Source organism: Chionomys nivalis, unplaced genomic scaffold (genome assembly GCF_950005125.1).
Source record: "Chionomys nivalis unplaced genomic scaffold, mChiNiv1.1 scaffold_28, whole genome shotgun sequence".
NCBI lineage: Eukaryota > Metazoa > Chordata > Mammalia > Rodentia > Cricetidae > Chionomys > Chionomys nivalis.
The window spans coordinates 4,513,760-4,523,916 of NW_026646922.1; positions in this window are offsets into that span (position 1 = coordinate 4,513,760).

Sequence of the window (10,157 nt, forward strand, 5' to 3'; positions counted from 1 at the left end):
TTATTCAATGTTGCCCTTAATGTCTGTGCTGCTGGGGTTATACATAGGAAGCGATCTCCTGTGCCCATATGTTGTAGGGTACTTCCCATTTTCTCTTATATCAGGTTCAGTGTGTTCAGATTGATATTGAGTTCTTTGGTACACTTGGACTTGAGTTTTGAGTTTTGTGTATGATGATAGATATGGGTCTATTTTCATTCTTCTACAGGTTGACATCCAATTGTGCCAGCACCATTTGTTGAAGATGATTTCTTTCTTCCATTGTATACTTTTAGCTCCTTTATCAAAAATCAGTTGTTCCTCTGTTTGTGGGTTAAAATCCTGGTCTTATATACATTTCCATTGGTTGACTTCTCTGTTTTTATGCAAGTACCACGCTGTTTTCATTACTGTAGCTCTGTAATAGAGTTTGAAGTAGGGATGGTAATGCCTCCAGAAGTTCCTTTATTGTATAAGGTTGTTTTGGCTATCCTGGGTTTTTTGTTTCTCCATATAAAGTTGATTATTGTCCTTTCAAGATCTGTGAAGAATTTTGATGGGATTTTAATGGGGATTGCATTGAATCTATAAATTGCCCTTGGTAGAATTGCCATTTTTACTATGTTGATCCTCCCAATCCAAGAGCAAGGAAGATCCTTCCATTTTCTGGTATCCTCTTCAATTTCTTTCTTCAATGCCTTAAAGTTCTTGCAAAATAGATCTTTCACTTCCTTGGTTAGAGTGCCCCAAGATATATTATGCTTTTTGTGGCTATCGTGAAAGGTGATGATTCTCTTATTTCCCTCTCTGCTTCCATATCCTTTGTGTATAAGAGGGCGACTGATTTTTTGGAGTTGATATTGTATCCTGCCACATTACTAAAGGCGTTTATCAGCTGTAGGAGTTCTTTGGTGGAGTTTTTGGGGTTGCTTCTTTTTTTTCTTGAGCTTTCAGGTGGGCTGTTAAGTCTCCAGTGTGTGCTTTCTCTGTTTTCTTTAAGTGGGCAGTTAGTGCTATGAACTTTCCTCTCAGGACTGCTTTCATAGTGTCCCATAGGTTAGAGTATGTTGTTTCTTTATTTTCATAGTCTACAAGGAAGACTTTAATTTCTTTCTTATTTCTTCCTTAATCCAGGTATGGTTCAGTAGTTGACTATTCAGTTTCCATGAGTTTGTAGGCTTTCTGGGGGTAGCATTTTTGCTGAATTATACCTTTAATCCATGGTGATCTGATAAGATACAGGTGGTTACAGATATGTTTTTTGTAACTGTCGATGTTTGCTTTGTTCCCGAGTATGTCGTCGATTTTTGAGAAGGTTCCATGAGCTGCAGAGAAGAAAGTATATTCTTTCCTATTTGGGTGGAATATTCTATAGATGCCTGTTAAGTCCATTTGATTCATTCCCTCCATTAATTCTCTTATTTCTCTGTTAGGTTTCTGTCTATTTTACCTATCCTTTGGCGAGAGCGGAGTATTAAAGTCTCCTACTATTAATGTGTGCGGTTTGATGGCTGCCTTGAGTTTTAACAATGTTTCTTTTATGTACGTGGGTGCTTTTATATTAGGTGCATAGATATTCAGGATTGAGAATTTATCCTGATGAATTGTTCCTGTTATGAGTAGAAAATGTCCCTCTCCATCTCTTCTGATTGATTTAAGTTTGAAGTCAACTTTGTTAGAATTTAGTATGGCCACACCTGCTTGTTTCTCAGGTACATTTACTTGATAAGCCTTATTCCAACCCTTTATTCTGAGTAGGTGCCTGTCTTTGTGGTTGAGGTGTGTTTCTTGTAAACAGCAGAATGTTGGATCCTGTTTTCATATCCAATCTCTTAGTCTGTGCCTTTTTATAGGTGTGTTGAGTCCATTGACATTAAGTGATATTAATGACCAGTGGTTGTTAACTCCGGTCACTTTTTTAGTAGTAGATTTTATGTGTTTCCCTTCTTTGAGTTGTGCTGGTAAAGGGTCTCTAGATGTCTGAGTTATTGTGGCCATTTTTGGACTCCTTGATTAGGGATTTTCCTTCTATTACTTTCTGTAAGGCTGGATTTGTGGCTACGTATTGTTTAAATTTGTTTTTATCCTGGAAAATTTTGTTTTCTCCATTTATAGTGAATGAAAGCTTGGCTGGGTATAGTAGTCTGGGCTTGCATCCATGGTCTCTTAGTTTTTGCAGTACATCTACCCAGGACCTTCTGGCTTTCATGGTTTCCATAGAGAAGTCAGGTGTAAGTCTGATAGGTTTACCTTTATAAGTAACTTGGTCTTTTTCCTTTGCTGCTCTTAGTATTCTTTCTTTATTCTGTTTGCTTTGTGTTTTGATTATTATATGGTGAGAGGATGTTTGTTTTTGATCCAGCCTATTCGGTGTTCTGTATGCTTCTTGAACCTTCATAGTTATATCTTTCTTTAGGTTTGGAAAGTTTTCTTCTATAATTTTATTTAATATATTTTCTGGACCATTGAGCTGTGCTTATTCTCCTTCTTCTATTCCTATTATTCTTAGGTTTGGTCTTTTTATTGTGTCCCATATTTCCTGAATGTATCGTGATAAGAATTTGTTGGCCTTGCTGGTTTCTTTGATCAGCGTGTTTATTTTCTCTATGGTATCTTCAGAATCTGAGATTCTTTCTTCTATCTCTTGTATTCTATTGGTTATGCTTACTTCTGTAGTCTCTATTCGTTTACCTAGATTTTCCCTGTCCAGCTGGCCTTCTGTTTGTGTTTTCTTCTTTGCCTCCACTTCAGTTTTTAAGTCTTGAACTGTTTCCATTATCTGTTTGATTGTTTTTCCTTGGTTTCCTAGGGTGTCATTCACTGATTTACTCAATTCTTCAAACTTTCTGTTATACTTCTCATCCATTTCTATAAGGGCATTTTTTACATGCTGTTTAAGGGTGTCAATCACTTTCATAAAGTCAATTTTATCTACTTCTTCATCATGATTAAGGTGTTCATGTCCTCCTGTTGTGAGGTCGCTGGGTTCTGGTGGTTTCATATAGTTTTTCAGATTGTTGGGTGAATTCTTGCATTGGCGCCTGCCCATCTCTTTCTCCGAATGCTCCCCTATGGGTCTTCTTTTACCGGATCAGGTCTCCTTGCCTACTTATGTACCTTCCCATTGATGGCACTCTGCAGTGATAGCTTTCCTGGTGCTCCAATGATGTCTCTCCTGGTACCTATATCAGATCTCCGTGCTCAAAAATGGCTTTCCTGGTACTGAGATTAGCTCTCCCACTGATGGCTCTCCTGGTGCCAAGATCAAATCTCCGTGCAGGTTGGGTAGTTCGTAAACAAAGCCCCTACTTTGCTAGTTGTAGGCAGGCCAGTGAAACAAAGGAAGTCTCGTCTGCCTACTTGCCCTGAAGATTTGCCCCCAGTGCCAGACAGACTGAGCTGGATGGTGTTATGTGCCCAAAGAGGAAAGGGGGCAGAAGGAAGAAGGGTTCTGGAGGCAAGCTGGGTGGGACGAGAAGAGAGAGGCAGTATGCGGGGTGTAGAGCCCATGAAGGGAGCCCAGGGAGTATAGGGTGGGGGGTGAGGAACTTCAGAGTTCCCTGTCCAGGGCTGCTTCCGCCCCCGGTCACAAACTCACCCCACTGCTGTCTCTCCTGGTGCCCAGATCAGATATTCGTGCAGGTTGGGTAGTTCGTAAACAAAGCCCCTACCTTGCTTGGTGCAGGTAGGCCAGTGAAACAAAGGAAGTCTCGCCTGCCTACTTGCCCTGAGGATTTGCCCCCTGTGCCAGACAGACTGAGCTGGATGGTGTTATGTGCCCAAAGAGGAAAGAGGGCAAAAGGAAGAAGGGTTCTGGTTGCAAGTTGGGTGGGACAAGAAGAGAGAGGCAGTATTCGGGGTGTAGAGCCCCTGCAGGGACCCCAGGGAGTATAGGGTGGGGGATGAGGAACTTCAGAGTTCCCTGTCCAGGGCTGCTTCCGCTGCCGGTCACAAACTCACCCCACTGCTGTCTCTTTGGTGCCGAGGTCAGATCTCCGTGCAGGTTGGGTAGTTCGTAAAAAAAGCACCTACTTGTTTGGGGCAGGCAGGCCAGTGAAACAAAGGAAGTCTTGCCTGCCTACTTACCCTGAGGATTTGCCCCCAGCACCAGACAGACTGAGCTGGATGGTGTTATGTGCCCAACGAGGCAGAAGGGAGAAGGGTTCTGGATGCAAGCTGGATGGGACAAGAAGAGAGAGGCAGTTTGCGGGGTGTAGAGCCCCTGTAGGGAGCCCAGGGAGTATCCAGTATAGGCAATATTGAGCAAGAAATATATGCTCAAAATTTCAATGATTATTTTATTCCTAGGAGTCTTAGTCTTGTATTAGAAATGGGTTGGCTAGACCATAAGAGGAAGTTATCTACAACTATCAAGTCTTCAACCTCCATCAAGGCCTGAGAATTGAGATAGAATATTACTTGAGTAGCCAATAAATGCATTCAAGATGTTTCCAAAATGTACAGTAGATTACAGAGACATATGTCTACCTTGGAAATCACCCAGTGTCTCATTTGCAATGTTGAAGCAAACCACTTTGGCTAAGGCCTAGAGTAACTGACAGCTCTTTTAAAGAGGCAGGAAGATTTTGAAAACAATCTTACCCTATTTTGGCAAGGTTTGACAGTCATTTTTCTTGTATCTTGCTTGTCCAGTCCAGACACCATGCATTTTATCAGTCAAACAAGTGCAATTCCTTCACCAAAGCCCAGTTTTACAAAGAATAGTACAAACTCCAAGTACAGTATCTTTGATGCTCAACATTCTTTCAGGAATAGATCAGTGCTGCAAAGAGCCATTGTGTCTCACATCAACAAAGACCTAAGTTATTTAAATCCCAGTTTCTGCAGTTCCTTTAAGTGTTTGATGATTACCTATCTGTACAGAATACAGTCTCTATGTATCATAAGAACCTGATTAGTGTTAATATGAGTTTGGAAAACATGGGTGAATATTAACCTATAATACTTACTGCTTTAATATATAACGTAAAGACTATTACTTCATTTTACAATATTAAACAATCTCTGAACATATGTGCAACAAATGATGACAACAGCCTCAAAATGGAAGCAGCTTATAGATACCTTGATCAGAAGTAGAGATGTATGATACATTATAATAGACGAGTCAACCAACCTTGGAATCCAGTAATTTCAATTTTGCTGAATATATCCAGAGATACCCAATCATACTACAAAAGCATTTGTTCAACTATTTTCATACCAGCACTATTTGTTATAGCCAGAACCTGGAAACAACCTAGGTGCCCCTCAATAGAAGAATGGATAAAGAAGGTGCGGCATATATTCACTTTAGAGATGCACTCAGTGCAATAAAACAATGACATCTTGAATTTTGCATTCAAAGAATGGAAATAGAAAACATTTTACTGAGATAACCTAGATACAAAAAGATGAATAAGTTATGAACTCCATCAGAAGTGGATTCAAACCATAAGCAACGGATATTGGGCCTATAATTCATGATCCTACAGAAGAAAACAAGAAGGAGAACCCAAAGAAAAACATATATTTATCCTCCTAGATACTGGATGTAGACAAGATTGCCAGGTGAAAGTTGGGATCATGGGGGTGGCAGTGGGGAGAGAGAAGGGAGAATGGAAGGATTGGAATAGGGATGAATGAGATTGAGGAAGGATGGATATCGGAGCAGAAAAGAAGATATCACAAGGAAGGGAACCATTTTAGGTTTGGCAAAAGACTTGGCTCTAGAGGGGGTCCCAGGTGCCCTGGAAGATGTCCCTAGCTCTTTCATCTTGCAGCAGATGAGGGGGTCCCTGAACTGGCCTTATTCCATAGCCCTACTTATAAATATCATGCATATCACCTTAGAACCTTCATCTAGCAATGTATGGAGATAGAGACACTGACACACATTGGAGCACTGGACTTAGTTCCCAATGTTCAGATGAAGATCATAAGGAGAGAGAACATGAGTAAGTGAGTTAGGACCTCAAGAATTGCTTCCACACACAGAGACTATGGGACATATATAATAGAAGCTCAGCAAGTCCAGCTGGACTGATACTGAATGAGTATGTGATCAAACAAGATTCTCTGAATGTGCCTGACACTGAAAACTGACTGAGAAGCCAATGATAATGGTACTGGGTTTTGATTCTTCTGCATGTACTGATTTTTGCGTGCCTAGTCTGTTTGGATTCAGACCTTCCTAGACATGGATGGAGTGGGGAGGGCCTCGGACTTCCCACTGGGTAGGGCACTCTGTTATCTCTGAGGACTCGAGAAGGACAGAGAGGGGGATGGCAGAGTGTGAGTGAAATTTGAAGAAGGGAAGTAGAAATTTTCAATAAATAAATTAAATAAAATAATACCATACCAAGAGATACATTTTTATCAATGAAATTTTCTGCCTACCATTAATGAGATCAAGAGAAATAGGAAAAGATGCTAAAGATATATGTGATAGAGATCTTAGAGAATGAGATGATACATAAGTGATAAAGACAGATGATAATGAAGAGGTCATAGAGAAAGAGATGACATAGAGATTAAAGAGCAAGAGATGATAGAGCAAAGGTTGATAAAAGAAGATATGATAGAGAAAGAGATGCTAGAGAAGAGATGCTAGAAAATGCGATGGTGGAGTACGGGATGATAGTGGAAGAGACGATAGAAGAAAAGATGAGAGAGAATCAGATGATAGAGAAGTGTTAGAGGAAATAATAATGGAGGAAATATGATAGAGTAAGAAATGATAGAGAAAGATAGTAGAGAAATAGAAGACAGAAAAGAGATGGCAGAGAAATAATAGAGTAAGAGAAGATAGAGAGATGGTAGAATAGGAGAAGATAGACTGGAGAATGAAATGATGGCAGATAGAGGTAATTGAGAAATGAATAATAGATGATCGAGAACAAGATATAGAGTAAGTGATGACAGAGGTATTAGAGAAACTGATGATAGAAAATAGACAATACAGAAAGAGATGATAAAGAAAATGTTATCATAGTAAGATACGATAGTAAATGCAATTATAGAGGAAGAGATGATGAGAAAGAGATGAAAGAGGAAGTGATGATAGACAAAGACATGGAGGAAAAAGTGATGATAGAAGAAGTGATGATTGAGCCATGATAGAGAAATAGAAGAGATGATACATGGGATAGAGAAAGGGATGGAAGAGAGACAAGAAAAATAAATGCTGGAGGATAGACATAGAGACAAAAGAGAGATGATAGAAAATGGTATGATAATGAGATGACAGAGTGATGATAGAGATGATAAAAAGATGACAAAGAGATTATAGAGAGATGATAGACAATGAGATGAACTAGAGATAATACAGGAAAAGATGATAGTATAGAAAAATAAATGATGGAGTATAGAGATGATAGAGAGATGGTGAAAGTTATATGGAAAGAAATCCTGAAATACATACAGAAAGAAGAGCAAATTGTAGATACTGATAGCCCTTTCATTACTTGGTCATGGAGACCCAAGTTTTCACACAGAAACTACATTGATTACAACCTTGTTTGTCCAGTAGCTCACACATATGCCTAGCTAGCTCTTATTACTTAAATTAACCATAGGTCTAATCTAAGATTAGCCTTGTGGTTTGGTAGCTTACTCAGTGTAGCATTCACATCTTGTACCCAATACATCTGGATGGCGATTGCAGAATGAATATTTTCCTCTTCCCAGGATTCTCCTAGTCTGTTTACCCTGCCTATACTACCTGCCTGGATTGTGGCCAATGAACATTTTATTGAACCAACACAAATAACAAATATATACAGGATATAAGAGCATTATTCCACAGTAGTAAACAAAATGTCCCAACACTTCAAGATAACTGAGTTCAAACCTGGCCACTTTTACAATATGGAGCCTTACCCTGGAATTCTGGTCTACTAAGTTACACTGTATCAAGACACTTTTCCACAAGGTCAGGGCAATCCCTCAAACTATAAGAGGCACACAGGTAAACTAACTTGGGTGTTCCCTCACTATATACATGATTCAGCAGAAGCCATAGAAACAAATTATTTGATACAGAGTCATTCTAGGTCTAAGCAAATGATTCTAAATATTCTGCTAGAAAATTTTTAGATGACCAATATGTGCAGGACTATCAGCTGTTAGCATGACGAGGGCTCAAGGCTGATGCATAGAGTGTATATATAGGACTGAAATTTCAAAACCCATCTATTCATAATTTGGTCTTCTATACTTCGAGACAAAAAGGATGCTTTTCTTTTAATTTCAGAAAGTTTGGCCAAGCTCTCAAACTCTCCAATCTCTGCCAAACTCCAGATAAAGGAACACATTAAATATGAAAATTCAACTTCCTTGTGACTAACATGATATGCCTTCTCATTGGCTAAGGCCATTCACACCTATAGACTGCAAATTCTACCTTCAATATATATACTAAAGCTAAACAAATGAAATAAAACAGAGCTCTTTCTTTCAAAGAAAAAAAAGGGGAACTACTGTGGGATAACATTCTTGTAGACTATAAAGATTAGTCACTGGAAAGGTACAGACTTTCCTGTAACTAGGCAGGTAATACAGTTGAGGCTACTACACTAAGTGAAATATGGGAAGGGGATGGCAGAGTGACTTATCAGCTATAGGCAGAAAAAAAATAATGAGAATGACTTATTGTGAAAAAGGTAATAAGCCATGTTTCTAAACATAGATAAGAATTAAGGGTTAATATAAAATGTAACAGCTAGCCAATAATAAGTGTGAGCTAATCGGCCAAATAGTTCATAATTAATATAAGTCTCTGTGTGCTCTTTAGAAGTAAGTCACTCTGGGAATAGGCAGGATAAACTCATTTGTCAACAAGAAGGTAATATGGAGGATCTTAAGTGATGCATGCATGGATAGCCCTGGGTAGTAGAAACAGAAAAGAGCATCCGAAAAAATTGGGAACAGTGGAGGAAGAAAGGTGGGAGGAAGAGGATGGAGATGGAAGAAGGGGAAGGCAAGGAGAAATGAAAGAATGGGATGGTTGAGATTCAAGAAGGTCAGAGATGGAGAAAAATGAAGAAAATATCTCTTATTTATTTATTTATTTATTTATTTATTTATTTATTTATATGTTTGTTAAAGATTTCTGCCTCCACCCCACCACCACCTACCATTTTCCTCCCCCAATCAAGTGCCCATCCCTCGTCAGCCCTAATAGCAATCAGGGTTCCCTGCCCTGTGGGAAGTCCAAAAACCATCCACCTCCATCCCATCTAGTAGGAGGAGTATCCAAACTGCCTAGGCTCCCACAAAGCCAGTATGTGCAGTAGGATCAAAAACCCATTGCCATTGTTCTTGAGTTCTCAGTTGTCCTCATTGTCTGCTATGTTCAGTGAGTCTGGTTTTATCCCATGCTTTTTCTGACCCAGGCCAGCTGGCCTAGGTGAGTTCCCAATAGAACATCCCCATTATCTCAGTGCACCCCTCACAGCCTGAGTTCCTTGCTCGTGCTCTCTCTCCTTCTGCTCCTGATTTGGACCTTAAGATTTCAGTCTGATGCTCCACTGTGGGTCTTTGTATCTGTCTCCTTTGATCGTGTGATGAAGGTTACTATTCAGGAGGATGCCTATATGTTTTTCATTGTGTTTACCTTCTTATTTAGCTTCTCGAGGATCACAAATTCTACGCTCAATGTCCTTTATTTATGGTTAGAAACCAAATATGAGTGAGTACATCCCATGTTCCTCTTTTTGGGTCTGGCTTAACTCACTCAGGATACTGTTTTCTATATCTGTCCATTTGCATGCAAAATTCAGGAAGTCATTGTTTTTTACTGCTGGGTAGGACTCTAATATGTATATATTCCATATTTCTTCATCCATTCTTCCATTGAAGGGCATCAAGGTTGTTTCCAGGTTCTGGTTATTATAAACAATGCTGCTATGCACATAGTTGAGCATATATTTTGTTGTATGATAAGGCATCTCTTGGGTATATTCCCAAGAGTGGTATTGCTGGGTCCAGAGGTAGGTTGATGCCGAATTTCCTGTGGAACCACCACACTGCTTTCCAAAGTGGTTGCACAAGTTTGCATTCCCACCACCAATGGATGAGTGTACCCCTTTCTCCACAACCTTCCAGCAAAGGATATAATTGGTGCTTTTGATTTTAGCCAATCTGACAGGTGTAAGATGGTATCTTAAAGTTGTCTT